The sequence below is a fragment of the Ammodytes marinus genome (assembly GCF_949987685.1).
Source record: "Ammodytes marinus genome assembly, chromosome: 13".
NCBI classification, from domain to species: domain Eukaryota; kingdom Metazoa; phylum Chordata; class Actinopteri; order Uranoscopiformes; family Ammodytidae; genus Ammodytes; species Ammodytes marinus.
In genome coordinates, this window is record NC_137217.1 from 18804717 (window position 1) to 18827759 (window position 23043).

Here is a 23043-nt window from a genome sequence, read left to right on the forward strand (position 1 = left end):
AAGAGGAGCCAATTTTGTTTTCCACTTGCTACTTTTCAGCCCTTATTTTTGTTTTGAAGCAATTTATGACAAGCCCTAGCTATAGTCTTTTTGGATTGACTGCATGTTTTTTCATGTTGTGGCTCATAAAAACAGGCTAAAGTTATGGCACTCTGTCATAGAACTTTCCAACATTTCAGCAATCCTTTGTGGTAAATGTGTACATACCACCACAGTGTTGAAGTTTCCCAATTGATTCACATATGAAACTTACCTACAGTAGATGTGTGTCTTTCTGCCAGCAGTAGAAATATAAAAAAAAACATTTCTACAAACCCCTCTTTAAAATGGAATGATGAGGAAAAGCTTTAAGTGTATAGCCTATGTAGTGTATAAGGTTGTTTGGTTGTTTTGATTTTTCAGTGAAAAGGGAGAGGTTGCAATAGCCTCACGTTTAAAGAAAGCCTTCATTTGCATGTCTGGTTCTAAAAATAAATATCAGGAACATTAAGCACATACAGGAGAACACATGCCCTTGTTGTATATCACACCGTTTAGTGTAGGCTACTACCACTAGATAAAGGTTACAACAAGGGTTTAATTATTTTCTTCGGTTAAAACAGGATAAACATAGTATCTCAGACCCCTAGTGATATAACCCAGTCTTCAAGAACGTACAACTGCCTAAAAGGTGGATGAAACGGATTTTCAATAAGATATAGGCCTATTATGACATGAAATAGGTCTAATTAAAGGCTATAGGTCTTGCTTTCCTTTGTTGTTTAGGCTATAGTTAACCTCTAGTGTTTGTGTGATTTAAGTTGTAAAAATAATGTAGGCTATCTGTTTGTTTGAGCTGTGATTCGTTTCAAATGATAGGCTGCCTCTTTCTGCTATGATCATACTCCTATAAAGTTCAGACTAGGTTACATCATTCTCATTCTGGCCTACAGATTTTTTTGTCAAATATGATGGAATGTATAAAAGAAAAAGAAAACATGCATAGGCTTTACATAAATATTTAGCATATGCCTGTTTGTTGTTGAATCCAAATGGGATTGTCCAGTAGGTTATCACTGGCAATGACTGCACCCACCTGGATGTGCTGCAGTTGTAAATAATGTTAAAGAGGATGGGATCATTGTTGACTGTTTAAAAGAGAATGTGGATCAGTTCTAGTAGCCTACTATTTCTTCCGGGTTGAGGTATTGAAGGGAGGGATGAGCAGTGATGCTGCCTGTTTGCTCCGCACATCAGCAGCCAGCCAAGCTCCTCTCCCTCTAGGCTCTCTCTCTCTCAGTTCCACAGACCCAGGCCAGGCAGAGGAGAGAGAGAGAGAGAGAGAGAGAGAGAGAGAGAGAGAGAGAGAGAGAGAGAGAGAGAGAGAGAGAGAGAGAGAGAGAGAGAGAGAGAGAGAGAGAGAGAGAGAGAGAGAGAGAGAAACCACACCGCATAGCGCCGCTGCTGCCGCCTGAACCCTAAACATATGCACGCTCTTTTGGCATTGGATTTCTTCTCTGGTACCGCCTTTTGACACTGGACCGAGTTCTCGTAGTCGCGTTAAACGTGAGAAACATCTCATCCCCGACTTGGTTTTTGAGGTAACCGGTTTATCTCGTCGACACAGAAGAGAGGACCACACTCCCCCCCACCTCGACTACCCCCCTCTTCAACCCCACTGTTAGCTCGCTAAGCTAGGCTAGCCAGCTAACTTAGCTGTGATACTTTGCACCGTGTCGGCGTCCGTTTTTCTGCCTCGTAGCTAGCCTGCGGTCTCCTGCGCCACAGCGGGTGGATTGAGGAGCCCCGACCCTCAAGGTAAGCGTACAATATACATGAAAACCCCGGCATTTTGTCGGTGTTGTTGTTGGGTCTTTTTTTCCACAACCGTAATGTCAACCGCAAGCTGGTTTTCTGAGCAGTGAGGCACTAACGTTATCTAGCAGCGGCTGCAGACTGACGCTATGGCAGAAGAGAGCAAGCTTCTTGTTGACAGAAGCAGCCAAGCAACGGGGATGCGATGCGACTCACCGCTAAACACACACATTGCCACTTTACAGCCAATTAGCCGACAATGGCTCTTTCAAACGCAGTCTGAAATGTGTTAAATGAACAAGAGCCTGTTTTATCGATTACAACGATGCTCTTAGATAATTTTACAGCCGTCTTGTGTTCGCGTGTTACTCGTGACTGTCGATTTGTCGTCAATGGGCCACTGCCAGGTTAATATCTCTTGACTTGCCGCATTTGACTGCGGGGAGTTTTACTAACGGTCTCTATTCAAATGACACTGTTTGGCAGATAGTGTCCTGACGCCCTGGATAATGATAAGAGATTACAAATCAGTTCATGTTTAAAGTTGTGCATGATAATGGTCACTATATGGAGAAGGCTGCTCTTCCTGGTGTAGTGGTGTATAGGCTACGTTTTCTCATTTACGTCTGAACATTTCTGAGCTTCAGTGTTGCATCACAGCAGCCTGGAAAGATGAGCTGTGCACCCATAATTTAAACCCTGGTTGGTGCTTGTTGTGTCCTGATAGAGGTCAAGATGATTTAGACTAGCATGGTATGCACAGGAGAAAAAGAACCAGTGGACAGACTCTCCTTGCAGAGTTTGATATTTTGAGGGCAATCCTCTGCTGTGGGTCCCTCAGGTTAATTACATTTCATGTAATCAATCACCAAGAGACCTTTTTATATATAGGGCTTTGTTGGAGCGTGTGACCTGTGAGTGCATGTGTGTGTATGAAAGAGAGACTTGTGGAGTGAATGAAATAAGAGAAATGAGTGTGCATGAGTGAGTGAGCCAGCGTGCCGTGCATTAACAACGTTGTAATTATCTCATGATGAGATAAGAAAATGAATTTATCAACCCTGCAAGAGTCTGCCATTGCGGAGCAGAGTATAGGCCTACATGAAGATGTACTCTGGGAACCAATTAAATTAATCTTTTCCTTTTTAAAGAGAGAAAAGAGGAGCATATTAACCGTGTGTGTGTGTGTGTGTGTGTGTGTGTGTGTGTGTGTGTGTGTGTGTGTGTGTGTGTGTGTGTGTGTGTGTGTGTGTGTGTGTGTGTGTGTGTGTGTGTGTGTGTGTGTGTGTGTGTGTGTGTGTGTGTGTGTGTGTGTGTGTGTGTGTGTGTGTGTGTGTGTGTGTGTTGTGCCTTACCTGTACTGTAGCATTGGTCCCATGGTGCCTGAACATAAGCGTGTGGCTTTGATCATGTCTGAAAAGCTGCGCTGTACAGATTAATTAGATAGTAGACACACTGGCTTGATCACGAAGCTTTGAGATTGAACAATATATTGTTTGTTGCTGCTTTGTATTGCATGCAGTTCATGTGACTTGCAAGTTCTCAGTACATGTGTTTTGCCTGACCTATATGTGTGTCATTTTCAGGACTTTCCCTCACAGCTGTATATCTGAACTCAGCCCAGTGTTTAAGGCATTGCCGGCCGCAACATTGAAAGGAAATGAATCATGTTCCTCATTTCAAGGCCGTGGTGTCTGCATGATGTGTTTCCTGCCCTGTGTGTGTTGACTGTGTGTTCAGGCGTCGGCAGATGTGCCTGCTTTTGTCCATGTGTCCACACTGCTCTCATATTTGTGAGAGCTGATAGGAGATTTATTCATTTCAAAGTCGGGGACAGACCCAGACGAGAGTATTTGGATTGTAATTAAATTAGGTTAAGTACTGAATAACCTCAATGAGGTCCCTCAACATGTACAAAAATAAAAATGTGTATGTGTATTGTTGGTATACTTTGTACTATACATTGTGGGTAGGGATGCACCGATCCACTATTTTTAGTTCCGATCCTATTCCGATATCTGGGTTTTGGATATCGGCCGATACCGATACTGTCCGATACGATATCATAATTCTTATACATTTTTTTGTTGGTGGTGATGTTATGTATAAGGCTAGGAAGGCTCAAGCAATTCTAATTTAAAAGAGCAAGAAATATTCACAAATGCATATAGGTTTATCTTAAGGCAGAATTATAGAGTCATACAAAAAAAATCCTTCTCTGATCACTTCTGCCGCACTAGAATATGTGGTGGTCTGTTTGTCTGAACAGTCTTCCTCTCTCTGGCTGTATTCATAGTAGAATTTGTCACAGTGCAGAAGCCTCTCCACTTCTTTGACTTGGATTAGCTTTGGTTAGCTCACTGGCTAACAAACTCACATACACATGTGAGTGTATGTGTTTGTGGTGGAGGGTGGCTGTGGTGCATTTATTGCTCCGAGCTGGTCTGGAACAATAGCTCTATTCTGGCCCGTGTCTCCGGATGGAGGCAGCAGCCTCCACATTCGGCGTTCCCGGCACTCTGTGTGCCAGCAAGGCTTGGTTCGGGATTGGGTTTCCACAGCCACCTGGAGCTCAGAGCACAGGAATGCCATTGTTCCTCCTTCCAGACTATGACCGGATCGGACACACACATACAAACAGACACATGTACACACAATTAGTACACAGTATGCAAGAGGAGCTCATACCAGCATGTCCCCCAAAACATAGGTCATCCTGCTTTGTTATGTTGTCATTGCTTACATAAATAGACAGTGAAACATCAAGCCTCTTCCTGCACCGCCACTGAGACCTGACAGTATACAAGCTAGCAGTAGAGTGATATGGTTGTCTGAGTATTTTTAGCTGCAAAGTAAATACACAGTAAATATCTGGCATTAACTTATTGTAGGTCCACTCCTTGTTCTGATTGTTAAATTCAGCTGATTATCTGACTGCTACCTGCTTAAGGCAGGCGTGAATGGGAAATGGTTGAAAATGCAACTGAAACAATCGCTCAAATAATAAATGATTTGATTGACATACCATGAATAAACAGCAACTTTGAGAAGCATTTCATTGTTATAGTCATTATCAACAAAAATGGCAAACTCACCAGTTTCTTCAATGGGAGGGATTTTTAGCTAAGACATCGTATACAACAAGGGAAATTACAATGAACAATATTCAACCTTGCCAGTCATTTTCTAAACCAAATAATAACAATGAATAAAAGTCTAATTCATTGATCATGAATGTATTACTTGCATACCAAAATACAACCAAACTTCAAGAACAGTGACTTTGAAATGTACATTTATATTCACAAATAAACGATACTTTTTGCCTTAACAGCAAGTGTAGCAACACCTCTGTTAGCTGTTATAGCTAGCAAAATGTAAGTTTTAAATTTTTAAATTCAAAGTTGTCGCTTTCATCAAATGCTTCTCTTGCAAGAGAACACCAGCTGTCTGCAAGACATGTGATTTTTGATAACTCACCTGCTAGACACTTCTATAAGGTGTGTGTTTTTAGCCATTATTATGGTTGACTTAGTTAAGGGCGTTTGGAAATTTGGGCTGAGAGGGATGTGGTCAAAGTAAAACCGACCAGGGATGTTGTTATCACTTATGTTTGTAGGCCCCACATGTCTTTTTGTTGTTGTTGAAAAAGTGAGTCTGAGTGTGTGACCTGTTTGTCCTGCCTTTGGTATCAATAGATTGTCTTTCTATTCAACATTGGAAGTCTAGATTTAGGGTGTATTCACACATGCTGTGTTTAGTTCGTTTGAAACGAACTCAGGTGCACTTCCACCTTCGGTGCGCATCTTTCAGACAGGTGTGAATACAGCAATCGCACTCGGGGGCGGACCAAACAAACGCTCCGAGACCCAGCTGAAGAGGTAGTCTCGATGCGCTTCAAAACGCACTCTGCTGCAGTTCGTTTGTGGTGTGAATTTGGCCGGACTCGATCCGACCCAATTGCAGGAAGCACTGCGCCTTTTCTTTCTTTTCTTTTTTAATAAATCGCCATCAGCTTCACATTATGGGAAAGTGTTGTTGTCGCCATTGTTAGGAAGATTAGTTGTGGTTTGACCGGGAGCCCCGAGCGAAAATATTACATTTGATAATGACGCGTGCGGATCAGCGATCAGATGGAGAGGAGCGTCTCCCGTAGCCTACAGTGCCAACAGGTTCATGCTGCGCTTTGCATGAAGTGTGTGTTTTTATTGTTCTTCCCAACGGGACCGTCAATACTGTCCCCGTGTCAGTTTGGTGCTGAACTGCGCCGAACTGACACCCAGCTGATACACAGCTTAATCAGCTGTGTTTCAGTTTGAGCCTATTCTTCACGCGAGTCGCGCGTCCAGCAGCAAAAATACAGTAAAAATGATGTTTCACATCGTAGGCTAGAAGCCACATAACGTGGCATTGTCATAGGGCTACATATTATAAACATATGAAACAACAATAATTAGATTTTTTTCTTCTTTATTTATAGGCTAGATGTAGGCATTTTTATTATTTTTAACTCCACATTATATCAATGATAAATTCGCAGTTTTTACTTCGTTCTTCCTGCTTCTCTCCACCCCAGAATGTCTGTCCAATGAATGAATGACCTTAGATCACGTGTGGTTTTGCTTCGTAATGCTGGTTCACTTGCAAAAGGGGCAATATGAAAGTGGACCACACCAAACAAAAAAATCCAAATTCTATTTGGTCTGGACCAAAGCAAGTGAACTAACGGACTTTCCATGTGTGAATACACCCTTAGTGTACATCCGTATAGAAAGAAACTCACTCCGGATGTTGATAGTTTAGCTAGATTAGATAGCTAGCTGAGACTTAAATGGTTGATCTTCAGACAAAGTAATAAAAAATAAAGAGATGAGAAGAAGAGAGATTTCCATCTGGAGCATTAGTATTTTTCCCCCGATCAGTTCTCTAGGGTCTGCACTGCAGATAGGCAATTTCAGTTGTGTGTTTGTGTTTGTGTGTGTGTGTGTGTGTTTGTGTGTGTGTGTGTTTGTGTGTGTGTGTGTGTGTGTGTGTGTGTGTGTGTGTGTGTGTGTGTGTGTGTGTGTGTGTGTGTGTGTGTGTGTGTGTGTGTGTGTGTGTGTGTGTGTGTGTGTGTGTGTGTGTGTGTGTGTGTGTGTGTGTGTGTGTGTGTGTGTGTGTGTGTGTGTGTGTGTGTGTGTGTGTGTGTGTGTGTGTGTGTGTGTGTGTGTGTTTGTCCTCTGGCTTCCCAGCGGGTCACATTAGGGATAGAGTTGCTTAGAAGTGGGTCAGCTAGTGCCACCAGGGAGTCTTGCAAGCTCCCTGCTCTCTCTCCAACCAAATAAAGGCCAACACAAACACTACAACCTTAGTTGCCTTTGCTGGTTGCCATTCATTTAAATTGCACCCACCCACCTTGTTCACTGTACTTTGAGTCTTCATAAACAGTTTTGCTGGAAACTGAAATACTATAAAGCTACTTATCTGTGGCGGATATGTCTTAGCCAGTGTTTTTCTCCCCCTGGTCTATTTGATCGCTACGTTAGTTAATTATGTTATGTTTACGTCTCATAGTAGGGGTGTTTTTAAATATGGCGGGCATGAAGTTTTAGTTGGTCTGGTTGGTCAGGAAAATCCCTCCCTGACGTAAGTGGTTCGCAGTTCCAGACTAGCTCAAAACTGGAGCTGCTCTGGAACCAGCTTTCCTGGCCTGGAACCAGATTTCTGGTGGTTCTCGACTGGGCACCAGCTCCGAAACGTCGCCGATTTTGCGTCGGTGGGAAAGGGGTTAATGAGCATTGAGCCTGTGCTATGGTGCTATGGTGCAGAGTGTGTAGACTGCTGCATATACTGTAGGGCCTCTACAGATGATTCACAGCCTGTCACACACAGCAGGATGGACACACTGTTTCTGCTCGCTTAATGATAAGGAAATAGGATTTAGCCCGGTAGTATTCAGCAGAGGTTTTATTTCATCTCCTCTCTGCAGTCTCTTGTTTTCTGCATTGGTGCCCCACTGACAAGTAATGAGTGGTCTATTCCTGTTCTCAGTTTGCTTGCCTAAGTCCCTGCATTATAAAATTGAGATAACATCATGAGGTAATAAGTAGACAGTAATATGTATAGTCCAAGACTGAATTATCGCACAATATGACAGAGATCACACATAACTTTCCATCCAATACTATTAAAAGCAGCTGTCAGATGATAGCACCTTTATAACAATGACATGGGAAATTAGGGACAGGGATTTCAATAGCCACTTCTTCCACAGTGTTGTTGACTGCACGGCCACTCACAATAGATAGATCTGTGGCAGAGATTTCTTGGAAGAACTCCAGGATGCATGGTTGTGGATTGGAATACATAAATATTTTGAAGAAGCAAGTCCATACTCGCAAGTGATCCGCATTCCAGCAAATGAACGATGAGTTCCTCAAGATATTGTAACATGTCCTTGTTGTCATTGAGAACAGGTTAGATATTAACACATGGCAAAGTTTGCAGAATCTTTTTTTTGTTATATATATAATTTAAAGCAGTTATACTTATCAGCATTCATAACCCTAACCCTAAACCTTTAACATTCAATCAAATTATGACATGACAATATGTTTTTTTGGCTCACTCATCATTTTCAAAATCAAATCTCCCTGCCAAGCACCGGTCCTAACCAAAGACAAACAAAGTTAGTGACCTTAAGCCTAAAAGGAGTGCATTTTTTACAATATTGAAAACACCAGAAACACACCAAAAATGAATGCTAATGTTGCTCTCAATCTGCTGCATGTGTGAGACTAGGAAACCAACACATTTATTTTCCATACCAATTTAAAACTTAATATGTAACTTTCCCCATCGGTCAAAAAAAACAGTTACTGCAGCATAAAGAAGAAAAAAAACACTCTGGTAAGGAATCCCAGATCCTAATAGCGTAGACTAGATCATTGATAGCTGATCCACAGCACAAATTATAAAAGACAAGAGGCAGCTGGAATTCTGTGGCTCCGGAGAGGACTATGCATATTTTATTGTGTAATGCAGGACGGAGACATGTATTGTCAATGCTGAAATAGACTTTCATTGGTGTCATCCTCAGGTACTTGGGATTCAGCTTATGACGTCGTGTTTGGCTTCACAAACAGGTCCTGTGCCTGGATAGTGCAGAGCTTTAAGAAGCAGCTTGAACACCTGAGCAGTTTGAATGCACAGGGACTGCAACAGCTCAGCCCGTTAGCATTGAGTAAGTAACCCTATACGCTGAGTTCGGCTTAGCTCCAACAATTCCCTGCTTTGTAAGAGTGTGCTGTGCATGCGTCCATATGTTGCTCACAGCATCTGTTTCTGTCTTGAGATATGACCCCACAGGAAAATACATAGTTTCCATGGTGACAGCCCTACTCCTTGCCCCCTCCCTCCCCCCACACACACACACACACGCCACAGGAGGAAGTTGAATATGAGCAGTTTCTGCTGACTCGTGGAGAAACAATTGTGTGACGCACACTTAACACATAGACACTGTATCTCCTCTCTCTGGCTTTGAGGAATGGTTTATCCGCCTTTTTTACATTTTGAGACTATTTTTGTGAGTGTTTGTTGGCTATTCCATCCCGCTCAGTGGCATGACTTGAATGGAATGGAATTTAAATCTTCAGATGTCTTCATTTAAAAAGAATAGTAGCATCGATGTTTTGGTATCCATCACTTTAATATACCGAGGTGGCCAATTTGAGCGGTGCTGCATATCACAAAATTAGACTGTTTATGCTTATGGAAATATTGGCTTTTTTTAAATATCATTTATATTCTTAAACCAATGGGACCATCTAAATGCGTGAAGTCAGTTTGCAAAAAAGGAAATGGCAATTAGCGGATAAACTACACTAGATTGGTCTGAAAATGGCAGTATAGGCAATGTACCCTAACATGGCTCTGATTTAAAAAGTAGAATAAGTAAAAACCGGAAACAAAACAAACATGGATAGGGTTCTGCAGGAAATGTTTTCAATTTTGCTGGTTATTATTATCCTTTCAGTGAAGTGAGTGTTGGCCATGTTAACTGCTAATCCGGAGACCGTGGACGTATAATAAGAGACATGGACATAACGCAGAGGGCAATACAACCCAGCAGAAACAGCTGATCACGTGAGTTCAAATTCTGCTATGTTAGAAATGATTTGACATATGTTCTCTTACTTTGCCCATTAACTTCAGTCAAAAACCACCTCAAGCAAGAATGAAAACTTTTTTTCCGAATAAGAGGAATTATTTATTTTCCAAATGTTGGCTTTTCCATAACCCTTTTCTGATGAAATAGTTCTAATTGCGAAGAAAGCAGGGTGTTGAAAGTTAAATATTTCCACCCATCACAACATTTTTAGATTTTATTAGAAATAGCAGTAGCATAACTTCTAATATATTAGCCCAATATGATGCCTCTTTTTAGAAGTGTCTCTAACTTTTGGAAAGAAAGGGAACAGAACTAGAGGGGAGCCTAAGGATGGACCCCTGCTGTGGCAGCTCTGTGCTCTGTCTTAGCTGTACGGCAGTGTGTGCTATCTGCCCCAGGCTCACCCTCACCAAGGTGCACTTCTCCTGGCTTAGCCAGCATACACACTGCCATCCATCTCTACCTCTTATCTGCTACACTGAGATTCTGTATGCGTGTGTGTGTCTTTGTGTGTGAGTGAGAGTGAGAGGACTCTTAGTGGAGTTGTTCTGGCCTGGTCATACTGATAGCCATATCAACAGTTACTCCTGGCTGATGAACTGCAGAACAACAGGCCCATTGTTTTTTCTGAGTGTGTGTGTGTGCGCGCAGGCTTGTATGCTGCTAAGCCATTATAAATTGCAGTGTCTGTGTGTGTGTGTGTGTGTGTGTGTGTGTGTGTGTGTGTGTGTGTGTGTGTGTGTGTGTGTGTGTGTGTGTGTGTGTGTGTGTGTGTGTGTGTGTGTGTGTGTGTGTGTGTGTGTTGCAGTGTAATCTGTCAGAGGCTGATGTGGGTCAGTGTGGCTGCAGCTCTGAGGGGACAGCATAGTGCCTCTGTAAATTTACTGTAGGGGGACAAAACTGGCAAAGACAAAAGAAAATTACAGTTTCTTTTTATCCGTTCTAGCCTTTTGAGTTCTTCTTAGACACATTTCCTACCATTTCAAAAATATGTATAGCCATCTGACACAGTGTGCAGAGCTAGTCCTGTTTAGAATACGGTCTGCGGCGGCACAGTTTAAACTGTAGAGAATAAAATCCTGTGTGACGCCAGATTGGAAAATGGATGGCCATATTTTTCATGTCTGGGGTACATAGTGAATTTGACCTGGAATCATTAAGCCAAAGTTATTGCTGAACATTTAGAACTCCCAATGAGCGCTTGAGCTTGTTGAAGGTTATGCAGTGTGACAAGGAGTGTTTATGTGTGTAGGGGCTATTGACCTCATGACGGAGCTGCTTAAACCAAGTATTGGTACTAGCTTAGAAATGTGTGCGTTTTTCTGTGTGTGTGTGTGTTTGAAGTTGTATGTGCATATTTAGAACTTTGCCCGGGAATTGATTGTACATTTTTGCAGCAGCCAATGGGCTATCGAGTGTCCATTCTTTGATATATGCTCTCTCATCATAGATCAAACCTGGCCCAGTAGTGTTACAAAGCAGGATTAATGAGGGCTGAGCATGCTAACAGACATGTGCTTACATGACGCTGCTGACTGCCAATGATAGTGAAAAAGAGCAAGTGGCTTTTAATAGCACGGTTCGAACTGTGAGATTAAAAATACCATTCTCTCTGTCATGTGAAATAACTACACAGCTTTGCTTTTATTTGATGGCGGAAGCTGTACACACGTACTATACACAATTGCAGTGACTCAGCACCCTTAGCTTGCCAGAGTTCTTTTTATATGGAGACTCCAGATGTCTGCTGCATTCGTGTCATGTCACCCTAACTTCTGGGCCTACTCAAGTTGAATTACACTAATATCCAGTGTTAATTTTGGCAGCAAATTCTGATTTAGTCTTAGTCTTAGTCTTTTGAATATCACACCATTTAGTCTTAGTCCTATTCTAGTCATCTAAAATATTTTAGTCTTAGTCTAGTCTAGTCTAGTCTACTAAATATAAGCAGATTTTAGTTTGACTAAATCTACAGCGGACTTCGTCGACTAAGTGTTTTTCTTCATTGAATGGTATTAAGGTTTGAATATGCAATACAGACACAGATTTAATGGTTGTAATACAAAACATATATTCTATTTCATTAGTAATAATCTCACACAAAATCAGTGTACCTGACTGGATAGGGGGGAGGGGGGGCTTTAAGAGCCTGTGCCCGGGGGTCCATTATCTCATGATCTGTCTATGAACCAACTGGATTCCACAATCTTTTTTCTTTTTGCGGGGAGCATGCACAAGCATTATTTATTAAAAAAAATAAAATAAAGAAAATATTTTAAAAAAGTGGGGGGCCCCACACTATGTCTTGAACGGGCCCCGAGATCGTTAAGGCCGCCCCTGGGCAGCAGCAGCACGCAGTTGAGGTGCTGATAAATTTGAGCAACTGCGCCTTCCTTTAAGCAACACTGCTACCGCTGTGTGTGTTCGGACTTCTTTTGCATCAAAGCCTTTTAGATAATACAATTAGAGGTTTTAATTGAAAGCTGTCCATGCGTCGGAGTTGATTGTAACTTAAAAACAGAAACTAACGGACGGAGGCAGCAGTTTCACATGGCTCTGTGTATTCAAACTCGAGACAGAGCCTACTACAAACAGATCGCGGAACTTAGCCGTTCCCCTAGACTTCGTTAACGGGCAGGATATCCCTGACTATCATTTTTGTCCATCAGACCGCAGAGTTTTTCAGCACAGCGGCTCACCCCACCCGCTCACACCTGCGCGGTCTCCCTATATGGTCCAGATGCAGCCGCGACACAGGGTTGCATTCGCTGCTTTGCACTGATTGGATTTCTTCCCAACTTGTCCCACAAAAAGAGTAGTTCTGATTGGATCTCTTCTCCATTCGTCCCACCCTAACAGTTTCGTCTAGTTCCTATTCGTAGACTATAGTGTCAGTTAAATTAGTCTCAGTCTTCGTCATCACATCTGCCTTTTTATTTAGTTTACGTCCGTGAAAAAGGTTCGTAGACGAATATTTTTCGTCATAGTCTTAGTCTACGAAATTAACACTGCTAATATCAATAACTATACTTTTTTTTAAGGTACTTGTCATACTGCTAAAAAAATCTGTTTGCCACTACAGCGCAACAGGAGGAGATTGCATGCTTTAGTAGAACTGCAGCTAGGAAGTCTGTCCTGGATTTTGGGAATGTTGCCTGAAGCTCTTGAGCACACATCTGGGGGCAGTTGAGCTTGATCCTGTTAACACAGCTTGCTGGCTATAGAGAAGGAACAGCGAGGGGAGATATGGAACCCGGGAACCAATCACAAGCCTCCCAGATGTCGCCAAGACTACACACACAGAGATAGATTTGAAAGTTTTGGAGCTAAATCTGTTCTGTGCTATCACGCAGGACACAGACGGAGGAAAGGTATAGTGTAGTGTGTATTGTTTGAGCCTGTTAACAGTGGTCTATCTAGCGGCCTGCTGCTGCCCTGTTCCCTGTGCTCTCTTTCCCCTTTTGTAAACAGGAAGCATATCTCTCTCTATTTCTCTCTGTCTCTCCTTTCATCTTATGCTGTCCATCATCCCCTGGTTCCCCTTTCCTCCTGTACTCGCCCTGCGAATACACACTGTACATCTAGTAAGTGACACGTCCCTATTGTGCCGATTCACAGCTGGAAGCCGATTCATCCAGGACAGGTCTGACATATTGACATGTCCTTAGAGGCTGGAGGCTTACCTATTTTTCCTCCTTGCTCTATTCCTGGGTATTCCTGTTATTTCCCCACTCCTTGGTTTTCCCTGGAAAGCTGTCAGAAATGTTGAGCTACAGCTTCATGTTGCCCATGACTGTTGTTGTCATCTTTTGTTGCCTTTCCTCTAGTCCCCTTTTAGCAAAATGATTGGCTGTTTGTGTGCGTGTGCGTGAGGTGCAGCCTCCTCACAGCCTTCCTTTCCCACACACCGCTATATCGAGGTTTTTGACAGGACAGGACAGGAGGTCGAACAGAGGAGGAGGTGGTGGAGGGGACGCTGTGTGTGTGTGTGTGTGTGTGTAGTTGGCACAGGATTAGCACAACACACAGCACTGTTTGTTGTCGCTAAGATCAAATGTGTCATCTTTGGACTCCCTCTGTTACAACATACGCTACAAACAAGAGTCACGTAACACATTTAGGAAAACCCTGGCTGGGGACCAAAGTCACACACAAACACACACTAACTTCATGCTGGTGTCTAGCTAACACACAGTCTCCGGAAAAGTGTCCTTTCTTCCTGTCTTACCCAGTTTCTCCTGTCCCCTCTGTGTCTCTCTCTAGTCTAGCAGGCTTTAGGTTTGATGCTTAGCCATGGTTGGTTGGTCACAGTGGTGAGCTTTGGGAATTGTGAAAGGCTGATTCCACTGCCTGTTAGTTTTAGCTGAACCCACACTAGACTACCTTCTATATTGTCTTGAGGTCATTTCCCAGCTCCTCAACCTTGCGTGGCTGCAGTCCAGCTTGGAAGACTCAGAGAGCCCTAAAGCTTTAGCATGCCAACTTTAGCGTGCAAGGTGTTATGTGGTGGGTGTGCAGACATGCATGCCATAAACCACATGATGTTTGTGTTAAGTCATTTCTTCTTGCTGAAAGAGAACTTGTCCTTCCTAGCAGAGATTTCATCATCAGTGAGTCCACCCATGATGAGCTCCTCCTAACCTCTGCATTCGTTTGCCTTACTCAGTCACTGGTCTTGGTTGGATTTACGACAGGCATTACGTGGACCCAGACTGAGTGGAAAGAGGCCTGTGTGGGAGAAGAGACAGACTCTGTGGATTAATAACAGGGAGGGCTCTGTAGGGACGAAGAGATAGAGGCAAACCTAGTGTGGGATGGTGATGAGGACCCAGCCTTTTGGCTGCCAGGCTGCATTCTAGCTGATGGTTCTCAGCTGCTCACAGCTGGAACAAGTAGAAGTTAGAAGCAGAGAGTAAGGGATTTACTGATCTTACTTTTTTTTCTCCGTAAACCAATTCTGAAACCTAAACTTCAGTACAGAATAAAGTTTTCCTAAACTTTGCCTCACAATAAGACCAGAACAGAAAACTATATTAAACATTTAAAAAAGTAATGTACTTAATGTGGATCGTTCCTGTCTGGCCAATACTGATCCGCCTTATAAGGTCATTGTTGGCACTTAGACAGATTGGACAGATTGTGTCTGTGAATTGAATTCCTACAGAGCATAAGTGGTTTGGGTTTGAAGAAACAACTGTCGTCCTAAGAACAGGGATCATGTTATTGAACAGATTGTGGTGTGTGTAACAGAAGCTTCAGAGCGAGTGGGCCTTGATAGAACACCTGCAGCCTAAACCAACCTAGAATGAAGTCTTCTCTGCTCTGTGGATGCTTCTGTCAGCGCAGCGTTGGCCTACATAATGATATGTTCCACTGGAACAGCTCACTGTTTAGGCAGGTCCATCTCTGCTCACTTGCTCTGCATTACACATCTGACTAAGTGCCCATCTGTTACCCTAACCATTGAGGCATCACATTTTGGTGTGCTAGGTATGTGCTTCTTTGTGTCGAAAGCCAGTTTGTTTGTGTGCGTGTGTGCACGTGTGTGCGCATGTCATGTGAATATGTGCAAGATCTAAAATAAGGAACGTTGCATGTTAAGTACACTTCGTGTGTTACATTGTCTGTCTGTCTTTGGTCTTTGTGGTTGCTCTCTTGGCCGTTTTCCTTTCCAACATATAGCCCTTGTTCAACGACCACAGAATGAGGAGAGGAAGAGGTTTGCTATTGCAGGCAGAGACGGAGACGGATTGCTATTTGCACTGCAGTGTTGTGTGTGCCTCTGTAGGTTTATTCTGTGACTGGGGGAATCTGATGAGATATTTATAGAAACTCTTGGTCGTCCTGCTTCCAATTTGCAGATGAATTGCATTCCACTCAAACTTCATTGAGCTGTGTGTGCGATAAGTCTAGATAAGAGAGGTGTGTGTGTGTGTGTGTGTGTGTGTGTGTGTGTGTGTGTGTGTGTGTGTGTGTGTGTGTGTGTGTGTGTGTGTGTGTGTGTGTGTGTGTGTGTGTGTGTGTGTGTGTGTGTGTGTGTGTGTGTGTGTGTGTGTGTGTGTGTGTGTGTGTGTGTGTGTGTGTGTTACAAAGAGTAAGGGAGAGATGGAGGAGTAGCAAGGAGATGATGAGTGGTGACTCACCGAGGAGGAGACACCTTAGGTGGCCATACCTGCACTGCAGCAGCACACTCACTAACACAGCAGGACTGTGTGGGCTGGCAGGGAGAGATTTATGGTGGGGCTCTTCTTATAATACAAACTCTTTAATACACACACACAGGCTGACAATGTGAAGTCCCATTGGAACAGAATGATGACTTGGCTTTAAAGTAGGTCAAGGACCAGATTGAAGGACACACACAAGAACACACACACACACACACATGCACTGCACGTACGCCCACACTGACTCATATTCACTCATCTACATTCTCTGCGGATATTTTCAAAAATAGCATATTAATCCATCCAGTAAAATGAGCAGTTCTTAGAATCTGTCAGTTGTCCATCCCTATATCCCTCTCTCTCCCTCCATCCCTCTGTCTTATCCCTCCCTCTCTTTTTATCCTGCTCCAAGGCTGGCAGACAATCTCTGGTTATGTTTGACCTTTTGGATTTATAACAAAATACAAAGAGATAAAGTCAAGAGCTAGGGCTGACCATTTGTAATAGACTGGAAAATGTTCCTGGTGACACTGGGACTCTGACTGTGATTATTTGAAGGGAGATGAGCGTTATTATTGTGCGTGACTTGCACAGCCTGGAAGTACATTTGCTATGTTACGTTTTTTAATGACAGCTTCTCTCTGGTATTCTAGTGGTTGCTTCGCGGTTAAACATCCCTGAAGTGCTATCGAAACGCTCTCGATCTCTTTTCCAAACAAATTTGGAAAAAACACAGTCCCCGATCCACATACACTGTAACAGGAATGTGCAAGAGGAGACAGAGCTCCTTAAGACTTACTTCCTGGTTATGACTTTCGGTTTCAAGAGCTTAGCGTGCATCCTGCTTTGTCACAGTAATGAAAGCGTTCTTCAAATCTCTCTGTTTTCTGTCTTGTTCTAGGAGCATGTTTGAGTGACGGTCGAAGGAGGAAGTGGGATCTCTGACGCTCCGTCCCCGCTTCTGGTGGAGCCCCCCTGCACGTCTGACCAGAGACCCCTTTAGTCACTTGGACAGGTATGACTATGAATGATCGGGCTATGTGACATGGAGCATCAGTAGAACTCAGTATCAACAGAAATCTGGTTTTGGTGGTGGACTATGCTGGCTTTCTCATTGAAGCTGCATTTATTTTATTTTTTTAACTTGTTTATGACGGAGAAAGCTGTTGGAATAAAAGGCATTTTGCTTTCATATAGAAGACACTAGGCATTACCGAGAGCAAGCAGCAAATAAACTAGGATAATAGTAGTAGCTTATTATATGAATAAGTAGTGCCAGGCTTCACAATGCATTTCTGCTAAGGCAGAGGACAGAATACCAGAATAAGTGCGTACAGAAAAGTCAATGGACTGAAACAAGTTTGTCTTATCAGTGTTGAAATTAACATTTGACCAAATGTTGACTGTAAGGCGGGAAAATAAAATATATGCTTTGGAAAATATTGGGCCTTTCTAATGATGATTTATGATTTGTACGGCTGAAATGTGAAAACACATCAGGTTCAGTTCAGTTTTTTAAGAAAAGCTAAATAGTGGACAATAGCTGTCTCTCTGGACTAATAATTTAGAAGGTTGAATATTTGTATCAGTTAACAGCATTTGGTTTTGTCAGATACTGTAATCGGATTCAGGAACATTGCTCATATTTTCCTCATAGCAGTTTAAGAAGATTAACTGTAGATTTAACCACAAAACAGTATGGTTGCGTTGGATTGACAAATTTACTTGCAACAACCATTTTTCTGTTCAAAACAAAGTATGGGTAGACTGCTAAAAGAGGGTTAGTTAGCAGGGAAACCCCTGCTGTGAAGTCAGAGCCTTGTTAATCCTGTCTTGTTGAGTAGTAGCTCTGAGAGCAGCTGACATACATAAGAGCAGAGAGCAGACACACACACCTGCCAGGTCAAACAGCTCAGACTGATATGTGTGTTGATTGTGTAAAAAGTTATTATGCTTTTATTCTTCAGTGCCCTCATAGCATCCACTGTGTACCTTTTGCTTGTGTGGGAGATGAAAGCGTGGCTGTTGTTAAAAGAGCAGTGACAGCACTCTAGAGGCATTATGCTGTGGTTTGTGTGTTCTTATGGCTGTTGTAATGGATTTGCTTTTTATATATTTGCTAAGTGCATGCTTGTGTTAGCTGCCACTGTATAGCCAAGCAGCTCTCCCCAGCCATCAAGGGAAAGCCCCCTGGGACAATAATGTGTATTGATTTGGGCCGAAAATGACCGAGTGATTAGAGATTGAAGTGTTTAATTCCACTTTGCGCCTGTGCCAAGCTTTGCATCGGTAATCAATTTTACACTGGACTTTTACGCTGCAGTACGCTGTTTAACTCTTACTCTTTTTCACACTGAGTTTTTGAAAACTTTTTCTGTCTCAGTCTCTCTCTTTCTTTCTTTCTTTCTCTCTCTCTCTCTCTCTCTCTCTCTCTCTCTCTCTCTTTCTCTATTTTTTTAAGTCGAACATTAAAGCTTGCTCCACTGAATTGGTCAGGCAATTCTCTACGCAACTTATCGTATACACTTGTCAGCAGAGACCATGTTTTCCTGCACCAGGAATGTAAAGTTGTCCTTCCGCTTAACATACTTGATGTCCGAGGGTGTACACACAGTCGCCTTGTGCCACTTCTGATTGGTGAGCACGACTGTCACACAAAGATGACGGGGATGAGTAATTTTGTAACACCTTTGACACAACAGTTCAAACCCTAGGTCAGACGTGCCATGTTTCAACTTGTGATTCTCGATTAATTAACCAATTAATCGTTAAGTCTGGGATTATACTCCTGAGTGGATGTATGTAAAACATCATCCACCGACACTTTCTGTATATTTCCTCTCTTCCTTTCTATGAACTGATGGCAGCTTTCTCTCCCTTTATGTCTCTGGCTGTCTGTGTGTCCCTCCTTCCTCTATGGGCCCGGTCTGTATTCAAGGTCATGACCTGGAAATGAAATGACCCCCCCTCCCCAGTCTGTTTTGCCATGCAGCAGTGGCCGTGTATTAGGCCTACTCCACAGAGAGCCACCTTGTTCTGTTTGACTGCTCTAATATTAGCCCATGTGCCTCTCCTTCTTGCTCCCGCTGAGACGCATTACAACTGTTGGGAAAATCACCGCGCCCATCAGCGTCGTCCTCTTGGACACTGTTGATCTCATTGAGTCCACATGACCCAAGAACAGCTCACACACGTAAAGCCCCCTGTAAACCCAATCCACAAAATCTTTCTAACTACAGTATGTCATTTGGAGAGCTGGTAGCATGATATGAGCGTAAAGCATGAAAAAAAGAGTAAAGGTCAGGACACACCAATCCGACTACCCGAAAATCGCGACTGCCGATCCAGGGAGCTCCAGTCTTCCCGTCGCGGCCGAAAAAGTGCAAAGAACACACCAAACCAACTGCTGACTTTCCGTACGCTCTGCGCTTGCGCGGGACGTAATGTCGCCATAACAGCAGGTGGCGCTTATCTGTATTGTGGCCCGAAAAAATACGGAAGCCGGAAATGATGGGACGGCTCTCTAGACCATACACATAGATATAAATACGTATTTATATTTATGGACCATAAAGAGCACAATTTTTAGCAGAGAGTGTCGAGCATGGTGTCGAGCAGTCAACAAGGGTTGATGCATGTGAGTACTCGCTGAATGAAACAAACAAACACATTAAAACGATGGCTAACTGTTGTTAGCTGTTTGTGCTACCCGCCTCACTTCCGGGCTTCACTGATTCGCTAGCCCTCCACAAATCAAATTGCTCCAACTGAAAGACTGTCCGCCGTCTCAAAAGAAGCCTGACGACTTCTACTACGACCGATTTCACGGCACACACCAAACAGATTTGTGTCCCCGACCCCTCCCGACTCTATGACGGCGATTATCGGGCCGGTGTGTCCTGGCCTTAAGGCATATTTATCAAACCACCTTAAAGAGGACCTATGATACTTTTTGACTTTTATGACCTATAAACGTTGTTATAATGATTTATAGTCACGTTTAACCATACTAGCTTATCAAATAATGACGTACATGCATTTAAACGTATTCCCTGCTGATCGTCTGGGGTGGCTGTGCAGAGCACTAAACACTAGGGCAGCCAGTCGAGAAATCACTTGTTCAAATCGGTTCAGAATTTCTTGCCATCGTGTCGTCACGTCCCCGGATGTTTCCATGTATGGTAATGCTGCTCAGGCAAGCTCCGGCCATGCCCCCACCTTCCTGCTCTCAAATCTCCCCGTGCGCTGCTGAAAGTGTTCCGGAAGGAAGGTAACCAATCACAACGGAGTGGGGTTTGCAGGAGGGAGGAGGTGGGGGAGGGGGCTGAGAAGCACAAAGCCGAGTGTGGTGAGAGACTGCTGTACTCGCTCAGATGAGAGGAAGAGTTTCCCGAAAATCTACATGGGTTTTTGTGATGTGATTTGTGTCAGGTTGCTCTAGCAGTTTTTAGCAAGAAATTAAGACCAGAAAAGTAGTATAATAGGAGATCTTTAAAGATATTGTCATTTAAGTTTGATAAACTTAATAGAAATCTGGTTTTGGTGGTGGACTATGCTGGCTTTCTCATTGAAGCTGCATTTATTTAATTTTTTTAACTTGTTTATGACGGAGAAAGCTGTTGGAATAAAAGGCATTTTGCTTTCATATAGAAGACACTAGGCATTACCGAGAGCAAGCAGCAAATAAACTAGGATAATAGTAGTAGCTTATTATATGAATAAGCAGCACAAACTTAGTGGTGATGAGTAACACACAAATCCTCATCTATCATTGGCACTCACTCATATAAATGCCATTCCCTCCCTCTCTCTTATTTTCTTTTGCACATATAAACATAAAATCAGCCAGAAGGGAGGCTCCTCGCTTCCAGTCATAAATTAAGCCTCTGGATCCTCTCACTGCAGAGTTTTTTCCAAGTGCTTGTGAGAAACACTGGTTGTGCAATCTCTAAAAAAGGGGGATTAAGCCTGTGGAGAAGAGGAGAGGTGGGGATACGGAGAGAGCGAGAGAGACACAGAGAAGGATGTGAAGGGAGAAATTGTGTTCTCGTAGGGAAGTAGTGATGGCAACGGCTCTTGAAAGGAGACGACATCCCTAGGAGATGAAGTAGTGGGGGGTTGGGGTGGATGGGATAGAGTGAGGGAGAGTGAGAGAGAGGTGCCCAGTATGGAGATATAAAAGAAAGATGGAGGGAACGTGATATGTTAATGGATTAGGGGAGTGAGCAGAAAATAGAGGGATGGAGAAGAGATGGAGAATTGTGTGTTGTTAAATGTCAGAGGGGAGCACGGCTTTTTAAAAGAGACTTCAAAGAGACTAGCGCCCTACATTAACTAAACCAACACGCACACATGCAACACACAGAGAGAGAGGCAGGGGCCCAGGCCTGCCCTTTGCCCAGACTAGGAAAACTGGGTTGTCCTTTTACCATGCCTGATTACAAAATACAGTAAGTCAAGAGAAATGGCTCAAAAGAACGGCAATGGGAAAGCATGTGTGTGTGTGTGCAATGCTTTTTAGTTAATGTGCATGCTGCATATAACCACCAGGAAAGAAGGAGAAAAAAGGAGCTACGTCCCAAGTTTGTGCTGTGATATCTTGTGTCACGGCACAATCCACAGCAGAGGTCAGAGAAACAGAGCAGAGAGAATGTGGGGAAAGAAGGGCTGAATGTCAGGGCTTAACCACTGCTCCTGGAATTTTAAGATTTCTTTTAGAGGAGTCATCCAAACAACGAGGCGAGCAATTTGATGACGTCACCGACCGAGGATATCCGGGCGGATCTGTGAATTTTCCAAACTCTTACTGTAGAAGAATACAAGAACATACACGTCTACCGTGTTTATTTATTTTGATGTGGTTTTTCCACACAACTCTCTTTTAGTTTCAAGTGTATCGGTGGGATGTGGTGGGATACCTGGAAACATTTTGAAAATCTGAATACTTAAAGGTTCAGTAAGCGGAATGGTCAGTTTAGCTAACTTCCTGTCACTGACTGCAGTTAGCAGTCCCCTCCCTCGTCCCCACGTCACCACATTAATGCACTGCGGTCTTTAAGCAGCGAGTTACTGTATCTAGCATCATTTCAGATAAGTAAGTGTGATAAAATATGCTAAAATCCATCAAAACAGACATTGGGGAGGATTTTTACCTGCTCCGCCATTGTAGACGCATAAACATTCACCCATCTGTCGCTCTGCGCGTGCACCGGCGGTGAGATGGGTGTCGGTTTGTAGCGTTCTCTCTTCTGATTGGATATCAGTTTCGGGATCCCCAAAAAGTTTATTTGCCGATTACATGCAGAGCAGGTGACTGAGAGATCGGCTTTATGAAACGCGCACACTACTGTATGTAAGTGATCACTGTATGAATAAAGAGCAATTTAACACTTATATTAACATAAATAAATCGCTTACTTCATCTTTAACTCTGCCCAACACCAAAAACACAGGTTATATATCAAAGAAAGGCTACAACTCTATCTCACGTTTCATTTTGTCTGACACTGTCTGAGAGGGAGCTGCATGATGGGTAAGGCGCACGGAGGCCAAATCCTGACAAAGGCAACTGTCAAATGATCCAACATGAATGGCTCTTCATGTAGCTGCCAGGCCAGTAAGAGGGTAACATTTTTAAATTTAATTCAATCTGCGGCTGACTGAGTGCCAGTTTAAACTGCCGTGACATGAAGTGCCTTCTTTTAACCTTGCCAAAACCTTTGCTGCTGCTCTCTTTTAATTGTTTTTATCAGATTTTTTTTCTATGGCAACTACCTATCCGAGCATTGCATTTATCTACTAGTGGTTATTCTGCCCCAGTTTCTTCTTGTCAGCCTGAGAGATACAATCTTGCAAAGTACAAAATGACGGTGATACGCATGACAAGCTTGAGAAACGATTGTTATCAAACTGCTGCAGTGGTTGGCATGA

At 43.1% G+C, this 23043-nt stretch overlaps 1 protein-coding gene across 3 annotated transcripts in view; it reads left to right on the plus strand.

Moving 5' to 3' along the window:
- Positions 1–1367: 1367 nt before the first annotated feature.
- Positions 1368–23043, plus strand: part of galnt1 (UDP-N-acetyl-alpha-D-galactosamine:polypeptide N-acetylgalactosaminyltransferase 1) — a gene marked incomplete at its 5' end in the record, with an annotated part of 43914 nt that continues 22238 nt past the window's right edge. The window contains 2 exons of one of the 3 annotated variants that reach the window (XM_080039208.1): positions 1368–1797; positions 17015–17128. Of the gene's footprint in view, positions 1798–8930; positions 9017–9812; positions 9922–17014; positions 17129–23043 lie in introns of those variants that run through there. The other 2 variants (XM_080039210.1, XM_080039209.1) reach the window with 2 other exon arrangements.